The sequence below is a fragment of the Dromaius novaehollandiae genome, chromosome 4 (assembly GCF_036370855.1).
Source record: "Dromaius novaehollandiae isolate bDroNov1 chromosome 4, bDroNov1.hap1, whole genome shotgun sequence".
In the NCBI taxonomy this organism is placed as follows: Eukaryota; Metazoa; Chordata; class Aves; order Casuariiformes; family Dromaiidae; genus Dromaius; species Dromaius novaehollandiae.
In genome coordinates this window covers 26,300,769-26,320,524 of record NC_088101.1, presented here as the reverse complement: position 1 = coordinate 26,320,524, position 19,756 = coordinate 26,300,769, and the positions used below count along the sequence as shown (strand labels likewise).

General features: G+C 38.2%; 1 protein-coding gene across 2 annotated transcripts in view; it reads left to right on the top strand.

Moving 5' to 3' along the window:
- Positions 1 to 19,756, top strand: part of PRDM5 (PR/SET domain 5) — a 197,110-nt gene that overhangs the window by 147,738 nt on the left and 29,616 nt on the right. Inside the window, exons 30-37 of one of the 2 annotated variants that reach the window (XM_064510639.1) lie at positions 262 to 388; positions 3,458 to 3,603; positions 5,418 to 5,502; positions 6,520 to 6,725; positions 7,561 to 7,617; positions 11,765 to 12,020; positions 12,461 to 12,674; positions 17,690 to 17,796. The gene's annotated coding sequence lies outside the window, so the exon portion shown is untranslated. Of the gene's footprint in view, positions 1 to 261; positions 389 to 1,510; positions 2,176 to 3,457; positions 3,604 to 5,417; positions 5,503 to 6,519; positions 6,726 to 7,560; positions 7,618 to 11,764; positions 12,021 to 12,460; positions 12,675 to 17,689; positions 17,797 to 19,756 lie in introns of those variants that run through there. The other variant, XM_064510640.1, reaches the window with a different exon arrangement.

Sequence of the window (19,756 nt, the reverse complement as noted above, 5' to 3'; positions counted from 1 at the left end):
ATTGTGTTGTTTGTCAGACTGTGTGTGTAAATGTGCTCTGCTCCACAGTGTAAAAGCTTAGTGGGGGTATGGTGTTTAAAAACATTTAAGATACAAGTTAGAATTCAGAGGAGAGCGTCAAGGCAATAAGACATTTAGAAAGACAGGAGGATTTTGATTTGTTTTGTAGAACATAGAAGACTAAGTACAGCTTTTCTATTTTGAAAATGTTGGCTGTGGAAAGGATGGTGCTAACTGATTCTGCATGTCCCCTAAAAATAGAACAGGAAGTAGTTGGGAGTATTGTGCAGCAAAGATATTTTGACGTTGGGAAGAGCTGATATCCTGAAACAGACAACTATTCGAGATGGCTATGGAGTCTCTTCCTCTGGAGATTTTTAAAAACAAGGTAAGCAGACATCTCCCAGGATTGCTAACGGTGTTTTTGTCCCTCCTCAGCGCTTTGTGGTGGACTTAGTTGACCTCTTGAGGTCATCTCCTAGCATTCTGTATTTTCAAGTACAGTTTTAGAAAACTGTGTTATTTTGTCCTTATTTATGCTATGGGGCAAGTGTGCTCTGTGGTACGTTCTGTCTAGTGTAGAGCTTGTCCTCTCGTTATCCAGACTGGGGAAACTGCTGAAGTCCTTGGCACCTCTTCTGCCTGTGTGCCTATTTTCTTCTAAGGAAAAGTGGAGTGGGCGCAGTAGGCATTCATAGGGAGCACACTTGCTCCATGATACTGCCTCAGCCAAAGAGTCAAAATTTGGCCTAAGACATTCTAATTTAATGAAAGTTAAGCAATATTTGTAAGATGATAGGATATATAGGTTAAAATTGTGATCCATGCTGAACTAGTGCAGACATTGTTGGCTGGAAGAGAATTCTGAAATGCAGAACATTAGTTATGTTTAAAATCAGGAAAACTCTTCCTGCTTAAATGTGCAGTTTTTCCATGATGCCAGCATTATTTGTTTTCTGGTTTTGCTTTGTGTTGTTACATTTCCAGGACTATGGTAGACAAAAAGGTCATAATTAACTGCTCAAAGAACATGAGCTTTGTGGGGTTAGAGATGTCATCCTTGTTGCCTACAATTAAATCCAAGAAACAGAAGTCTCACTCTTTCCAGCTCATTATTGGGCTGTGCGCCCAATGCAGTAATTTTCCTTTGATTATGCAGCCAGTCCTGAATGTATGAATAGATTTGATGACTGCATGCTGTATTTTTTTTTTTCATTTTATGGGTTTTATTCTGTCTTAGAGGCTATACAGTATGTTTTGCTACCCATCAGACTTGGCTACAGAATCAAGCTTGAACAACAGTGTTCTTTTCTTGCCAACTTATTCAGCCTCCATTCACTCAGCCTACAACAGCTTGTCAGCTCTACTAAGAAGAGCCAATAAAGACTTTAGTGTAATATTTCTTCCCTGCTCTCCTACAAAACACAGCACATTTCTAGAATCAGATTGGGCATAAGTTCTTGTGGTACATGGCCAAGAGCTCTGTTAATATCTCCTGTGTTCACTACAGGCAGCCTGGTCCTGTTAACCATTGAGTGCTGAAGAGGAGCCAGGAAGAAAACAAATCTTTCTCGTACAGTTACAGGAATGTTCTGTTCATAATGTGTCTATGTTTCTATGAGCCTCAGCAAACTGTAAACACAGAGGCAGATGTAATTTCCTCCATTACGCTGTGGTTAAGAGAAGCAGCATATCCGAAGATCACAGAAAGAATGGCTACTGAACTGCACATGAGGAAAAAGTACTGTTAGCAATAAAATCCTCCAAAAGCATCTATGCAGCGCAACACATCATAGTCCAATACAAGCTGAGAAGAATGCTCAAGAAGTTATCAGCGTAATCTACAAAACTTTGCAGATGGAGCAGGAAAAGTGCAAGCTGAGGTTGCACTGAGCACATTGTTAGTAACAGAGCAGGAACATCAGCAAGAGGAATGAAGCACAACAATAGAAGCAGTCCTCACATCTGTGTTCAGGGAAAGACCAACTAGCTCTATAGCTCTTTGCATCTTAGGTATTTCAGTATATCTATGGAGGATCATATGGAGCTAAGTTGTACTAGAATCCCCAAGATTAATCCCTGATAATTTATCTTGATCATTCTTGCATACATTTTATGCTATTTGAGGTTGGTATATTTTTAATCCTTTAATAAAGGAACCCAAATCATGGTTCTCTTGAGTCTTCTGCATTTTTCACTTCTGAGACCCCATTGCAGAGAGATTTTGCTATTGTGCATTTTAGCATAACTAAGTACCCACTATATCATTTTATGTAGGAAGGCATCTTACAGTCCAGAACACAGAATGAGTTAATTACATAGCAGGGAGTCTGCATCTGGCTACTCTGGTCATGCTGGTGATGAATAGAAGGGAAGGAAGTGGTGAAAAAGCACAGCGATAATTGTACCGGAATAAGAGCGGGGCCATCATACAGACCTAGACCATTGTTACAACTCTAAAATTAGGGACATAATCATAATAAAAACCTCATATTCTAACTTAATTTAGATTCTCCTAGAAGAATTGCAGATGCTTTCATCCCGCAAACCAAATGTTGCCTAGACAAATCTTAAGGAGGTATATTTATCTGTGTTCCTTGCTAGCCATCACAGCACATGTGGCTGGGAAGGTTTTTAGACTGTGGTCAGGCACAACTATAATTCTTATCTCTCTCCCTGGCTCTCGCTCTCCCCCTCCCCCAACTCATTCCCTCTGGGGCATTTCTTTCAAGTTCTTCTGCCAAATTTTCTGCTTCTCTCCTACCAGGCATTCTGCTTGCAGATTGCCAGAACTCTTTCTTTTTTCTAAGCATTCAGTTTTCTTTTTTCCTCTTTTCTCTAGTCTTTCCTCTTTCACTTCTATGAAATCCTTTTTTCTCTTCCCATCTCATGCAGCTTTTGCCTACAAGTTTTTGTAATTACAATTACAGTGTATGCATGATGCTTCCTTTGGTCTAATACTTTTCTCCCCAGTTACTCATTGCTTTGGCTGATTTTGATTGCCTTTCTGAGCAAATGTCAATGCATTCTTTGCTTCCAGGTAACTTGTGTAATACCTCATGAAACAGAAACTCAAAGGATTTAGATCCTGTCAAAGCAGGGAGGTGTGAATTGATTTGAATGTTTTCAAACCCTGAATTCAAAACTGAATTCTTTTCTGCCATAAAATTCAAAGTGCAGGTTATTGTATTTTGGTAAAGGAAAAAGTAATACAAATGATTTTAGGAGTAAAGTCTTCTGCAGTATTATATATTCTGCTGGGCTTGACAAGTAAATAGGGGACTTTGAAGTACTGCATTAAGAGCAAATATAGCATGAGAAATGGTGGTGTCTGTGCAAATGTTGAGATATGTTTATTTTTACACCAAGTGCAGTATTATCAAAATGCTTCCTATCAGTTGTTGAAAACAACTTTCTCCATGTTCGAGTAATGTTTTGTATTCATTTATTTATCTAGGATGAGGCACAGCAGGAACATGAGATTTTCCTGGGAATGCATCCAAGAAGTGGTGGTGGAGGGTTTCTAGTTAATCAGTTTGTTAAAAGGAGTACTTTTTCAGCATGCATCATTATTCACTTAATTTTTTCATTGAGCCTTTTAATGTAAGTACTATTAAAGTAAGCAGCTGTGATATGGAAATGTTTGTTTATATGAGATCACTTGAAAGTCCTAACTTTTCATTTGTGCGACAACGAACTGTACTATAAATTTTAAGCATTGCTAAATGATAACAGTCACAACACAGCCACACTCAGCAAAGATAGTTAAACTACAAACTCCCCTAAATACCACATACTAACTACAGTCTTCCTTAAAGTTTGCTCTCTGTTCATATATCATAAGTGAGTGTTACTCATAAAGGATTTGAAGTCCCCAAGCATATGTGTCCACTTCCACCATTAAAGTGGATTCAGGTGCTTGGCATGACTGTCTCCAGGCAGACTTTCCTTAAATAATAGATAGCTGCAGTCCTGTTGCCCCATAGTCTATATCTGGATATACTCACATTGCATTTATAGAGGTTTCATACAAGTCGCTGGCTGACAGAACACGTGATAAGGATCTCACACTTTCTTTTATTAATGCGACCTATTTTCACATTCTCAGATGACAAATTATGCCAAATGAGCTTTCTTACACCTACTATGATATGATGAGAAATTCATATGTCAACCACAGCTGTCCTGAAAATGTTCTAAAACTTAGTGACATGAGGCACTGGTGTTTGATTGCCAGAAGATACTGAATGAGAAAAGGAGAGACACATCACAGAAACTAATCTTTCAAACATTTAACTATGAATGAATGTGTATATTTTGACTTACCTGTTTTCTTAAGAGACAGCTATAGTACTCAAAATATTGTTACGGGCAAAAGCCAACATAGCACATACGTTGATCCAAGAACTTATTGTCAGTCTAGTTAATATTTTATTACTATAATAATCAAATTTATGTAATTAATACAGAAAAGCCTCATTAATGATATGGTAAAAATTGTTATAGAAGAAAGCCTTCGAATTATCTACCCCTTTTCTCTGGTGTTATGTTCACCCTTCCAGGGTCTCTCTGGGTCCTCAGGGAAAAAGTTTTGGTCTTCCTCTAAAAGAAGATAGGGTTTACAATGATTTGTCAGCATCGTGAGAACACAGAGGGGTATTGTTTGTTATACAGTGACTACCCATGTGTGTCAGTCCTTTCTCATACATGGTTTTCCCAGGGCTAAGCCAAAAAAGTGAGGCAATAAGCAGTGGTCTAGCAGTCAAGTAACATCATGGCTAAAACTGGCTCAGACCAGGACAAGGCCAGACAAATCCTCAGTCTCTGCACTGCCAGGTCAGTACAGAGCCTGAGGCCTTTTACTGGTTATGGCAAAAATCGTATTGAGTACAGTGGCTCACTAGGGGAACTGAGAAAATCCATGAAGGAAAGTGAAAGTATATTCCCAATTTTGGATTTACCAGGTGTGAGTTTAAATATATGTCAACCTCTATATCTGCTATCCCTCTATAGCGTGGGGAACTTCACCATCCCAGCAGAACCCTGTAGGCTCTCCTCAGTTCCTTAAGCCCACATACTACACGTTGGCAAAAAGATAGAAAATCTACAGAACTATGCAGAACTGAGGAGGGTGAGTTTTTTTCCTACCTCCATGCATGTAGTATGGAGATTTACCTCTGTCATTTGATGTGACACTGTGCTGCATTCAGCCTCGATTATGCTGTATAATGCTGCCCAGATATGCAACACTGGAGTCCAGTTTAACCCACCATAAATTTTCCATTAACCCATGAGGCCCATAGAGCCTGGCAAGGTAGAGAAGGGGAGGTTTCATGCAAGGCCCTGGTAGACCGAGCATATGGTAAGGATCTTGCAATTTCTTTTGTTAATGATGTGACCTATTTTCATATTCTCAGATGACAAAGTACACCAAGTGAGCTTCAAGGGGAGTGCAGAAGGCCTTAATCTGTCTCTTTCATGTGTCTGCTGCGTTCTTCAAAGGTGCTGTATAAAATCCCACACAAACTTTTGAAGATAGATGTGTGCCCTTACATTAGCTTAGGCAAGTTCCTGCCCTTTGCACAGAGATGGGTATTAGTCAGTGCATCTGTAACCTTATCTAGATACTCTGTTTTTTTAATTTTCGGCTCATAGTTATCTACCTTCTCTTCCACCCCAAAACATGGACAGATTTTTCTAAGGAGAATGAGATTTAGGGCCAGGAGGTTTTCAAGTGGTCATCGAGTCTGTACTATGGGTTCAATGCAGAATCAAATATATTTAGACATCTCTTGACAGATAGTTGTCAAACTCTGTAGTTCCCTGGCTCCTCCTTTTTTACACTTTTTAGAATAGATAGGAAATTTGCCCTTTGTTGAGACCTACACTGTTCACCAAGATAATTACTAAAGGTTTTACATAATCAAATTTTGCTTTGGACACAAAGTCATACAGTTTATGAGACCAGGGTTAATAGGCTTGCAGACATGCATATACATTACAAGCCCATTTTAGTCACTGCTAGTCATATGGCAGAGATGTGTCTTGCATGAGCTCTGTGTGGGAAAAGACATGTGGAGTGACACATGGAGACATGGAGTGGACAATTTGACACATAGATGGACAAGGATAAACTCAGTGATGGATTGGAAGGAGCAGAACAATGCAAAGTTTGACAGTATGGATAAATAGTGGGGAAGGAGCCATGTCAGGTTTTGAAGTGCGCAGATTTTTATGTGATAGCAGATGAACATCTGGTAGGTGGATTTGAACGGGGAAGGGACATGATCAAATGCTGAGCAAGAAAGGCAGCTTGTGTTTGTTACCTCCTAAGTTTCTGGGGGGGAAGAAAGGCAGCTTGGAAAGCCAAGAAGAAGAGAGGCATAGTAGCTAGGATATAATAAGGATATGAAGAAGAAATTAGTGATGGGAATGGAATGCAAACAACAACCCTCAGAGCTGTAAGGGAAGAACGATCAATGGAATTAGCAGGAGGCAACCCTGGATTTTATATTCCAGGTGAGCAATCTCCTACTGGATCTGCAAAATCCCTGAGAGGGCAGCAGCAAGGAAGAGGAAATGAAGACATGTCAAATCTGAAAAATCATAACATAATGTTTGACTGCATTGTTATCCAAGTACATCTTTCACTGTAAGAAACCTCTATGACAAGCATGGATTTGTAATGAGAAGAGGCTATTATATCAAATCAACCATCTCTGTCGGTATGTCTGAAGAAATAAAACTGGCTAGATGCAGTGTCTCTGACATATATTCCCACTTCTAATCAGAATATTTTATAACCCCGATGCCTAACAGCATTTGGGAGAAATAACTGCAACAATGTGTTGGAGGGCCACAATGGTATAATATTTCTGAACTTTAAACATCCTGTATCTGATCTAATATTGCAGCTAATCCATAAAAAATGGATCCTGATGCCTCTTAAAAATGGCTGCTGCTGGTATAAATACTTACAATGTATGCTGGTGTTGCCTTGCTGAACATGAAAATGATACTATGTAAGGCAAGAGTGACAAAAATAGATCAATAGTTTGTAGGAAGATATCTACAGTGGAATCTGATGGGTACTAATGTTCATCTCTCTAGATGGTCAGTCCTGCAGTTTCCCATTTTGAAAATAAGTCAGACGTTAAATAAATAAGTGCCACAAAATCGTTTAAATAGGACTAGAGCTAACCTCCCCTCAAGACAGGATCGACTGTACCTAAACCAGTGTGAATATGCTGTGAGTGGGTGCCTGCAGTCATTCCCACCAATGCATTAGTTCTTTTTTTTAAATGACAAATGGCGTTCCTCTGCATGTGCACACTGGGGAGTCCTTTTTTATACAAAAGTCAGTGTTATCATTTCTGTCTTTCATTTTTATGAACAAAGCAAGAAGTATTGTAGAATACCTCAGCAATAAATTCCTGCTCTTAAAACCCGAGTAAAGTCAAGGTAAATTTTATTTCAAGAAACCATGTACCAAACCTAGAGATACATGATATTTAAGTAGTGAAAAGGAAGATGATCAGTTATGTGCTTATCAATCTACAGGTTTGCTGATCAACAAGACAGGAGCTTTAATGCCTACAGATAATATTGGCCTCATATGTAAGTATGTTTTGAGTCATATTAAATTTTGTTACTTTTCTTAGGAGAGAATTGGGAGAAAATAGGTCCTGGTACAAGGAATGTACAGAGCGATTGTAGAGTATATTGGTTGTGAAGATTCATTTCTTTTCCAATACTTTCAAGTTACATATTCTTGAAATATCAGTGAATTAGCCTGTCTTAGCTTAGCTGTTGGAGCTGTTGTTTCTTCTATGCAGGCATTTTGCTATGCCTTTGTATGTCACTGTGTGAAGTCAGAAATGAGCTATTTCTTTAGGCCTAGTGTTTCACATAAAAAACTAGAAGAGAAAAGTTTAGGCTATATATGAGGAAAATGTTTTTGCCAGAACAATTGGATTCTGGAAGAAACTAAAGCTATTTAAATAAAGTGGACTCTCTGGGCCATTTGGGTGCTAGCTAAACATTAGTGTGAATTATATAGGAAGGGAGTAATTCTGCAAAATGAAGTGTAGAAACTGGATAATGGAAGTGATCATTTCTGACAAGGTCCTTACTGTCTATTACTTGTATAGAGAAAGACAATGTCTAGTTAATAGTTCTGTAGAGAAAGAGAATTGAGAGCATTTGCAGAATCTCAGTGAGTAGCAATTGTGATTTTTAAGTTGTCGTTTTACTACTCAGGATTTTATTTGAAATTGATTTAATTTTTTTTTTTAACTAAAAAAGATGCATGGAATTTCCACGTGAAACATTTAGGTACTGGATCATGGCATTTGTTGTCTATGGATAAACTGCAGGAACTGAGTCAACCTCGTTCCTCAAAGGACATTTCAGCTAATTCTTGAGAACAGGAACTACTCACGTTTAAGAAAAATGGGCAGAATTTTAAGACCTAATACTAGGTAGCCTTTGCAGGTTGAGTAGTTATCTTGTGTTTTCTGCATGTTAATATCGAGTTCTCAGTGGACGTCTGCCTCAGGCCATGATTTTTGGCATTCTTTCCTATGGAGCTTTTGTGTTTCTGAAACAGCCATTTAGGGACTTCTCTATTAAAGCCTGTAAAACACAAGAAATGATCAAGAAGGAATTGAGTAAACCCAAAGCTAACATGCATTTTCATTCCTAGTGGTTTTGTGTTCTGGCTGTTCTTGTCACAGCTTTTGAAATACATTTTAAGAGTTACTTTAAGCATCCCATGGATAAGAGAAATAATTGTTATAATATCCAGGTCATTAATTGTCTGGGAGTTTTGAGTTCACAAATAAACATGACAGTAATGGCTATTTGATAGCATTTTTTTAGTTAAAGAAACAGTTGAAGACTATGCTTACTTTTTTTCACCATCGTGTTTGTTTTTCAAATTGTTATGATTTAAAAGAATGTTACATGCTTATTGCCTTCGTTTAACCTTTGATCTGGCAAATAGATGAAATGCGCAAAGCAAACATCCACCTTTAAGTTGTAGAGCAGCAATTTAGAAATAGTGTAGAACAGTCTAGTACATGCTGAATGTTTGACTTTTTTCATAAGTGCGTTATAATTCTTTTGTTGTTAAAGAGAAGAGAGCTATCTAGCGGTTGTAGATGTCATCAGCTTTTGTCCAACAGTTACCAAGGACTGCATCCAACTTGAAAAGTACAGAATGGTTTAAATTATATGTGAATAATGCAAGTTTTGGGATTAGGCTCTATAATGTGGGAGGACAAATTTTGCCACCTGCTATGGCTTTACAAACTCATTTTTTTAAAATACAGTTTTCTCATCTGACTAATTGAAACTCCTGTAATCTTTTATTTAATAAAAGCAGTAACCAAAAATGTGAATTGAAGGAGTTATGCTGGGAAATAAAGTCTAATGACAAGTTGTTGTATAGCCGCAGGGAAAAAAGCGTAATAGTTGTCAAATGGCATACAGGAAATTTGGTTACCAAACATTTATCTTTTTAGAAGTGAAACAAACTCTCCATGGCCTACTTTACTATAGAGGATAATCAGCATGTCAGCAGTTGAGGTCACATTCCATGGTAGATTGCACCACTGCACTGTATACAGTTTAAACTCAAAACTGCAGACTGAATTGAAATATCAGTATTTTTCATTAAAAAAAAAAAAAAGATCAAAATTCACTCAAGCCAATGGAAACTATTCCACCTGTCAGTAGAGGTTTTCTGTTTGAGATGTAAGGTGTACTCTAGCAAGTACCTAAATTAAAACAGGGTGGTAACTGCAAGTTCAAAGCTGTAGTAGGAGTTAATTATGATTAATTTAGGATCGTGTTTTGTTCTTTTATGTTAACAAGGTCTTGAAGAAACACAAAACTCTTGGTTCACATCCTGGCAGAAATGAGCTTTGATATTTTTTAAACTCTTCTGGATAATTATAGCCACAAAGATTCTTCTGAACTGACTGTCAGTGTAGGGTGTTCCATTGCATTATTCTTCTGTGGAGAGTTCCAGTTTATTTTCTTGCACTCTTTATCTTGCGTCCTTCTGAGCACATGCTGTTACCTTTTCTGTGCTACTTCATATTCCCATTACTGTTTCTTCAATAGACATTGCACCTGCTTAAATATCTTTAAAACTACCTCTACAAATACCTAAATTCATTGCAGATGCACATGAGAACCGTGCAGTGACTCACTCTGTGTTATGGACACCAATTTGTCATCAAGTATCTCACCATCACTTTTTCACCTGCTCATGTGGTATCCAGCTGTGACTTGTTGGCCTTGCATTTGCCTATAGTATGAGATTTGTTATTCAGAGTTGAAGTTCTCATTTCTGAAAGACTTCATGTCAGTCTTCAGTTGGCCTGTGTTCTTCCAGAGAACATACAGAATTAGTTTTGATGGAAGGTTGTTCGTTCTTCTTTCACGTGCGCTAAAATGTAAGTGCATATTCTAAAGAAAACATAGCTGCATAAGGAAGCAGAGTGGCTAGAGTGGAAACTTCTGATAACTTTGGAAGCCAATATCTTTACATGTTTTACATTATAGTTAGGTATGTTAACACTTGGCCACAATACCAAGCATCTCCTAATGCATCAGAATTATAGAAACATCTGGGCTAAATAGCTTCATGCCGATCCACTGAGAAAATTCACAAAGGATTCAATATTTTTTAAAATATTTCATTTTATATCTAGAATAGCAGGTTGCATTATGGTTATATACCCATTTATGAAACACACAGGAGCATTTTGTTTTGTTTTTTTCTTTTAGTCTTCAAGTGCCTACAGGGCACATCTGTGCTTCTTTATTAAGAGCTGCATTATAACTGGGCCTTGCTTTGCTATAGTGTAGGAGAAGGAGCAAAGAGGTTACTTTTCCCTTTGTGCAGCCCATGTGAAGCCTGCCAAAAATTACAGACCTCTCCAGAGCTAGGAGTAATCCTTTAAAAGAAAGATGTTTCTGCTACATATCTCTCCTGCTGGCCAGGAGAGCTGGCTGATCATGTGGGAAAGTACCAAATTACCCTGTTACAGCACAGCCAAGGTGCTCTGGTTTAAAGCCGCTTTGCTCCAGGCATTGTTTCCCACACACTGTCTGTCCCTGGCAGGCCATTCTTGTTGGACTCCATAGGAGCAGCACTTTCACTGGTATAATCTGATCTTACAGCAGTGAAATTCTCAGGGACACTGAAATCTTTTTAAATGTATTTGCATTCTGCTGCTACAAAAAGGACAGTCTGTAACGCCAGCTGAAACCTGCCTTTAGATCTCTAATGGGGCTTACACAAATCTTGCCGCTTAGCATTTTTTAATTGTACAGGTAACTGTGTGGTATGTAATGATGCGAGCTGATCCCCTCTAGTGTCAGAAGGACAGAAAAGACTTGGTTTCCAAAAGTTCTCTGATGCCTTGAAAAGCGTGCATGCTGTACATTGCACTGCTAGATAACCCGTGTATAAAAATGTAACAGCAAACTATTGCTTCTGGGTAGGACTTTAGCATATGCATTATAGGCCTGTGTTGTGCATCTAAATGTATTGAATTTCAGTCTGGCAGGTGATCAATATGGGGATCAGTGTGGCTGAACATAAGATAACTGCTGTTAAACTTTTTTTATTGGACAAGGTATACACTGTCTTTCTCAGGGAGGTGAGAGGTTGCTATGGAGTCTTCCTGTCTTCCCTGAAAGTATTCATATGTTGATACCTCCTTTATTTGCTTCATCCTGGCTCTGAAAGCTCCTAGTTCATCCATTGTACAGATTGGACTTCAAATGAGGCAGCAAGTTGGAGAAAACAAGCTGTTGAAGACACTGGATTGTCCGGATGGCCTTTCCTTTCAAGGTAGCAAGTTTGCTGAAGGTAACCACTTGATCACAACACAGTCTCAGTCAAGGATTAGAGATGTGCACTGTTGAGGACGTGTTACAGAATCAGATTGGTACACGGATGACATCTTTCTGCCTGAAGAGAATGTCATAATCCCTGTGTTTCTGTAAGTGACAACTAAAAGCAGATTCAGCCATACTTGTATAGTGTGAAGTATACGTATACCTTTTTTCAAGTCAGAGCCTCCAGTGGTACTCACATTTGAGTAGTAAATTGAACTGTTTCTAATGGTGGCTGTTCCCAAATAATGTGATGTAAATATCTTTTCTTTTCCATTCAGTCAATTTTCCAGGTCTATAAGCTCAATTAATTTGATTTTTTTCTTCTGATGAAAGAGATGGTTTTCTCCCACTGTACTGCTGTTAAGCTGACATGATAATCTCTTGCACATCTCCCTTTGGCACAATGGAGAGTTAGTTAATGCAAAACAGAGCAGGTTAAAAGAGAAAGTGGAGACACCTATTACAGAGCTGGGGGCAGCAAGACCTGCTATAGATTTGCAATGTAGTAGGGATGTGAACTTTGACTAGTGTCCCTTCTCTCCAGGATATGAATTTTGTGGGGTATAAATAAACTCTTCGTTCCTTGAGGGACACCCTTCTATTTTGTGCTGACTTTCTCCACCTGGCCAGAGAAATGTAGTTAAAGACACACAAGAACAGCAGGACATCCTGAGGATGTGCTGCATGACTGAGGAGGTGCCCCAGAAGCTGCTTCTCTCGGCTGTGGAAGTCTGATCACAATTTCTCTGTGTTTTGGGGTAAGTACATGAAGTAACAGGCTGCAGTAGCAACGTTGCTGCTGTATCACTTTCCTGTTACAACAGTTCTTTCATTAACTAACTTTTCAGCAACCTGGTGAAAACCTGACTGTATACCCCAGTGGTGCTTTTGTTCCATGGAAACTTGTTTTTTTCCCTAGTTTATGCTCTTCCTTCCTTTATGTTAAGGTTGGGGGGAATGGCTTCACACATTCAGCAATTTGGCTTCAGGAATTCCTCATTCTCTGCTCTTACAGGCACCCTGCTGTGGGTACAAGGCTATTCTCAAACACTGGTTTGCTGTATAACAGGCAGCTGACAGATTCCCCCCTTTTGGGAAACCCTCATACTTAGAGTATCACAAGGGAGCAAGGTGTGTTAGCTAGCCCCAGCTGAAGAGCTTCTGCAGGTGAGTGAGGTCCTTAGCAATGGTCACAGTTACCAGTGGAGGGTCTGGTGCCAAATGCACTTGTTCTGAACAACCACAAGAGAGTGACTGTGTGAGTGAAACAGATCATTTCCTCTTTTGATCATGGAGAGAACAGCCTAATCTCCTCTGAAGAGTGGACTCACAGCCATATCAGTTCTTGTACAGAGGCCTGCTTGGCCCCAGATTATTCTGACACAGCGGAAGAGCTCTGTCTGGCAATGAGCTAGCTCAGTGCTCTTCCCCCTCTAGGCTGCTGGGACAATCTAAAGCTGAGATGTCCTGGAGCTGCCACTAAGGTCTCCTGTGCTTTGGGTAAGCAACAGCACTCCAGAGTTAACTTCTCAATCTAGTGATTTGTTTCTGTTTCTGCTTAACTACCTAAAATAGGTTCCCTTCAACAGAGAAATGAGAGAGCTATCGCATGCCAGGAATAGCAAAAAGCTGCTCCTGGGGGCAAAAAATAAGAGAATTTGCCAGAAGCCCAGGAAACCAATGTTTATTCAGTCTGTGAGGGGTATTTTTCAGAAGAATTAATTGTGAGCCATACCCTTGCACTTCTAAGTTCTAATGATTAAAATTTAGTACAGGACAGGTGACTGGGAACACATGTGGCACTTTGAAGAAGCAAACATTTTATTGGTAGAAATTCTATTTTTATCTCCTTTTCTGAGGGCATGGGCCACCAAAAAACACATCTCCATACTCAAAAAAGTCAGATTTTATTCCTGTCCTCTATTTTTTCAACCATCTCTTTAATTCCTTCCAGAAAGAAAAATAATGCAAACCACCACCATCATTTTACTTATAAAAACCATGAAAAATGGTTTGATTTTTTTTTTCTTGCTAGCTCTAGTTGCAGTACAGAATGTTTCTGACATCTGCTTTCTCCTCTGTCACTAATCAGCCTACCATGCCCCTTGTGATGACTTCTTATGTTGTACTTTGACATCGTGTTGCTTCTGTAGTTTCTGAAGCAGCATGATATAAATGTCTGTACTACAGCCATCCCCCAAAGGTTGAAAAGCTCGGATATGCTACAGAGACGTACTCACTTCTAATGTCAATGTGTAGTATTTGTCACAAATCGGCATATAATATTACCTGATTGTAAGAGCCACTTAAAGATTTTTTCAATGGCGTCTCTCATTATTTGTTTCATTATAGAAAAAAAATAACAATGATTAGGTATCAGTTTTTTGGAATCCTAGTATGAAAAACAAAGAAGTAAAAAAGTTTTGCCTGGAGCAAATGCCAAGAAAAAGGCATAGTACAATGTATTTTTCTGCTTTAAATACTGCATAAGTGGTGCAGCTGGACTTGTTCAGCTGGCATTCCAGATGTTTTCAAGCTTAAGTCCCAAAATTCACTGAAAATTGATGTATTTTCTAGCATTCAGAAATATCCATGTATCAGGTAGAATGAATTTCATGTTACTTTTGCTTTCCATCATGTTAGTTGCACTGTTTTCAGCTATTTGTAGTACTAAAAACAGTCCCACATTTCAAAAATGCATAGTGCCAGGTATAACATTTACGTTGGTTAAGGAAACAGTTCATGAAACAAAAACATATTTTCCAAAAAATCTATACTTATTGACTACGTGTCCAAGAGGATCATGTCATCAATTCAAGGGAAACTCCATTCTGAAAAATCACAGGGTGATGCCTTACAGCACTCAGTTGTTCTTAGGGCTCTTACGCTCTAGATCAGTTTTCTCAGATATTTTCAGATGGAGAAGGATAACGTGATGCAGACTACTGTGGACCACTTCCCATTTTATTTAGAAAAGTTTATTCAAGGTCCTTCATTTTCCATTATTCTGCAAGGTGCCTACTGAAATTGGTGCAATGTTTATTTTCAATGTGTTGGAAAATATTTGACATTGTCCTTTTAGGAGGTAGAAATAAGGTAAGGTTGTTGGCAAGTCGAGTTGGTCATCTGTGAGCAAAATGCTTTGCTTTGTGGACTAATTTCTCTTATTTATCCTTTATCATTGAGTGAATTCTTCACAACTGACAGCAATAAGTTCTTTGCTAATTGTTTCACTATTCATGTCTGGTTAAAAAAAAAAAAAAAAAAAGGTATTCCAAAATAGATTCCCTGGTGAAAACTAATGAATGTTACCCCAGACTCCTCTGGGCAGCATAACATTGAGGATGTTCACAGAGCACCTATGCATTTGTGCAAATATTTTGTGCAAAGAAAATGTGCTGTGTATTTGCTACTCTCTTGATGACAAGAATGTTTGTGCTGCTGCTGAAGGCAGCCATTGTTTCACTTCCCGCATCCCTCACAACAAGCAGGTTTTATAGTCCAAATTGAACTGTGGGATGTCTGGAGAGCAAAGGCATTTTAAAATACTACACCTTGTCAGTTATTGCACAACTGGTGGAAATCATGTAGATGAAGGCCATCTTGACACTGAGCACCTTTTGTTGGTGTTGTAATGGCAGCTTCTATTTGCAGTTGTCAGTGACAGCTTGAATCCTATTACTGAGTGGCCATCTCAGTGGGATATAGGAAGAAGAATTGCAACTATAAGCCATTCTGTAGAAAGTGAGAAGTAAGAACTTTGTCATACTATACAGCCGATAACAAGCTTTCATATCTTTTGAGAGACTTTATTCTAAAAAGAGCTTTAGCTCACTGCATATTTTAGGATGGCCCCAGGTGATTTTCTTTGTGACACTTCAAAAGGTTGCAGTAAATAATGACAGCATGCCTTTATATAGCATTTTCATTGAAACATTTGAGGACACTGTAATGTAGGTGATCATTGTTATTTCTGTTATACAGTTGGTAAAATTAAATCACTAGGTGTTTAAGTGGTTCACCTGAAGATCAGATAGGAAGTCAAGAGCACGCTAAACACCAAGCTCCCCAGCTCTCAGCCTCTGGCAGCATAGCTCTATTTAGCATAAAAGGAAAAGAAATGCCCAAACCATTTAATTAGTAATGGAAAGAAAAATGTGCATAAATCTGATACACTTTCAGTCACATAGTTACTTCTCGTTGATCCTAACCTATTCTGTGGCATGAGTCCACAGGGAGAAAGGGTGGCTAAGGTGAGAAGTGTTCAAACAGCTGAGCGAGCCGCATATTCACTTTAAAATGCTGCAAGATTTATAAGTTCGTATAGCTTCATAAATATAAGGTTTATTAGCCAACATAATAATTTTCCAAGGGAAATAGGGGATGATGTGAGTTAATTAACCCTCCGGTATACTGCACATATTTGTAACACTGGAGAATGTACCACATGAAACAGTCCGGAATGGTACATGTTGGATAAGTGCCATTCCACCTGTAGCTCCTACGATTCAGTGTAGTTTGAAGTGTCCATACTGTGTTAAAATAGGGGAAAAAAAAGTTGGCAAAAAATGGTTGCTACTAAGAAAAGTGCAAAGGGCCCAGTGAAATGAATATGAAGCCAGGAAGAAAAATACAGTATTGATACTGGCTGAATTTGTGTGTTTCTTTTCTTAACTTTGGTACTTGATTGTCAGGATTCAGAGACACAGATCCACGAAAGAACTTAAATAGTTTTGGCAGTCCATGAAAAGGACAAAGCTAGTTTTCTCATGAAAGGCACAACATTGTAATGATGAGTGTTTGTGTCCCCCTTCATGATGACTAACTCTCGTTGTTAGCATCCTTAACTGTCTAGGTGATAGTACTGATCCCTAGTAGGGGAGAGTTTTTCAAAACCTTAATAGATTTTTCTTCAAATCTCATTTCATGAGAAATTTTCAAGTTTTGGGCTAAAGTTGCCAGCTTTGGTCTCAAACCAAAACTAAACTTATCTTTCAAAATTTAGGACACCCGGAGTTCTGCACTATGTGGACCTCAGTACTGGAAACCAGGGCAGCCAGTTTGTAATCCAAGTTCTTTCATCCTTGTACCATGAATTTTGCAGCTAACTCCAGCAGCAACTGACTGTTGCTGCTTATTAGCACTGAGAAGTAAGGCTTTAGCAGCATCAAAACAGGCACCCAAAATTAGACTTATAATACAACTCACAAAAAGTCCCGTACTGATACAGTTGTGGTCGTGTTAGGCAAAGCAAGCATTAGCAAATCTTCCCGAAAGGATTTCCAGGAAGAAAAGAGCTTCACTGAAATACACTGTTGTAGTTTCCGACCACAATTTGATTCTGGATGGATTTGAAATTACTGCCATTCTTCCTTGGATGTTTATAGGAGTAATATCTCTGTGATCATGGTATCTAAGTATGTACCTAAGTAGCCATGAAGATACATGCAAGCAGTTTTTACTGCAACGGTTGCAAGAAGGCTTCATTTGTTTATTTTAGAGCTGAACTCATTTTGGATAGTGAGTTGCCTAAAGGAGGGCAGGCCTGTTTTAATTTTGTATTTTCAGTAGTGAACTTGTCCAAAAAATTGAAATGTACTAATGAAACTTTGATGAGAAGTTGTGAGGTTTGGTCCAATATAAAAGCATAGAATACCTTCTTCGTTGTAGATGGCTTAGTATACAGCAACTAAAATGTTACAAAATGTAACAGTGTTGATCAGGAAACTAAGGAATAACAAGAATTTTGGAAATAGATTTTTTTTTTCTGCAGGTATGTGAATGTCCAATATAACTGTGTTCCAGAGAGTTATGTGGCTATAAAAAGAAGTAAGAGTGACACCTGGGTATATTCTGTGAAAATGCTTCCAATAGAGATAAGTAAGTATTAATGTTTTTGTACAAAACCTTTGGGGAAACTTTATCTGTGTTTTATCTGCCATTTTTCTCAACTTGCAAGAAGGGTAAATTCAAACTGGGACATGTTCAGAGAACTGAACATGGAAGATCAGGAGAAAAGAAAGTCTTCCAAAAAGGGATGGACAGTAAATTATATGATTAACATAGCAAAAAAAGGGACAGAAAGGCAATATGACTGCCTGCAGAAAGGATTGTTTATAGAGGAAGAGCAGAAAATCTATCATGTAAAAGACACAGCTGTTATAAGAACTGGTCATCAGTATTAGTCTTTGAGCTAAAAATTAGAAGGTTTCTGTCCAGCAAATGTTCAGACAGGTGTTACAGGAGCAAAACCCCATGTTTCTGGGTTTTTTGTTTGTTTAATTTTTTTTTTGGAGGGGAAGTCTAATAAATTTATGAACAGGAATTTGTGAAGTGGCTACCTTATGATAGAAGACAGCAAGAGATTCTTTCCGGTTTTGGGTGCCTGACCACAAGCAGTATTTACACAGTGCAAACAGAAACTGCATCGGTCATCTAAAAGAGACTTGCTGACTTGCTGCAAAAGTGTGTTTTCTGAAACCTTTTCTAAACGGAGTAACACTAAAGCTGTGTGTTCTTGGGAAAAAGCAGAAAATTATAATTTTTTAGTATTCTGAACATACAGTTCAGAACACATTATCAAACCAATGAAATCATTTTTTTTTTGTTAACAGTGGAATAACAAACAGGCATCTTATTGTACATTTCAAATCAAAGAAGCTTCAATGAAAAATCTACAAGTTCTCATTCCTCCATTGATGGAGTGTTTTCTTTTTCTGATTGAGTTTTGTTAAGAGATCAGTGTTCAACAGCATATCTTTTGTGGTTGAACTAGTGTCATTGGTAGGATTTAATGTAGCTGCCAAGTATGATTCACAAAAAGTTTGCTTTTTACAGATTTTTTTTTTTTTTGCAGAAGTCATTTTTTCCACAAAACTCTGAAAGGTTTTTATAATACATATAAATGAAGTTTATTATGGTTTGGCAGATTTGTGACCCACAGTAATTTGTATAACTCACAGTATCCCATAGTGAATAGTCAACTTTGGTATTTTGAGCTCAGGTGAAGATTCCTGGATACGCTTCTCTGACCCTGAACTCAGGCACCATATTTTCTTAGACCAGAACATTTTTTTTTCCAATAGTTGTGTAGGTGTGGGACAAAACAACATGTATTAGTCATCCCAGCTACTTCCTATCTAATATAAGGTATAATTCACATGCCTAAAATGGATAGCAAATACAAACAGTGTTCGAACAGCTGCATAAGCTGAACAGGCCTTTAAAATAACGTTTATAAGTTCATACAGCCTCATAACAGTAAGTTTTGTTAGCTAGCGTAATAAGTTTCCAAGAGAAGTAGGGGAAGATGTGACTTAATTAATCCTCCAGTATATTGCACGTGTTGTAGCACTGAAGTACCACATGGAGAAATCCTGAATGGCAAATGTTGGATAAGGTTTTTTTTTTTCCTACTGTTCGGTGAATACAGTCTCCAAATTGCATTCACATACTAAGACATTTGCGAAAGAATATTCATACTAGTGGTAGGGAAGTTTTGATGAAATAAGGGATGGAAGCAGCATGCTTTATTTTGTCATACTTGTATGGGTTTCTGTGTTTTAATTTAACCTTTCTAGTTCCTGATGAGAAATGAAAAACACATGATCATATACACACAGTGATTGTCAGAGGCCCCTTACATAAATAAGACATGATCAACTTGCCCCACATCAGTGATACATACAGCACTTTGGTAATGATCACTATTTTTGTATTTATTCTCCTATATCTACACTGGCTGTCGTGGTGAAAGGGTCAAAATAATAATAATAATAAATAAATGGTATTTTCTATGCGTTGAAATATCACCAAAAATTTCTCCAAAATATTAATGAAA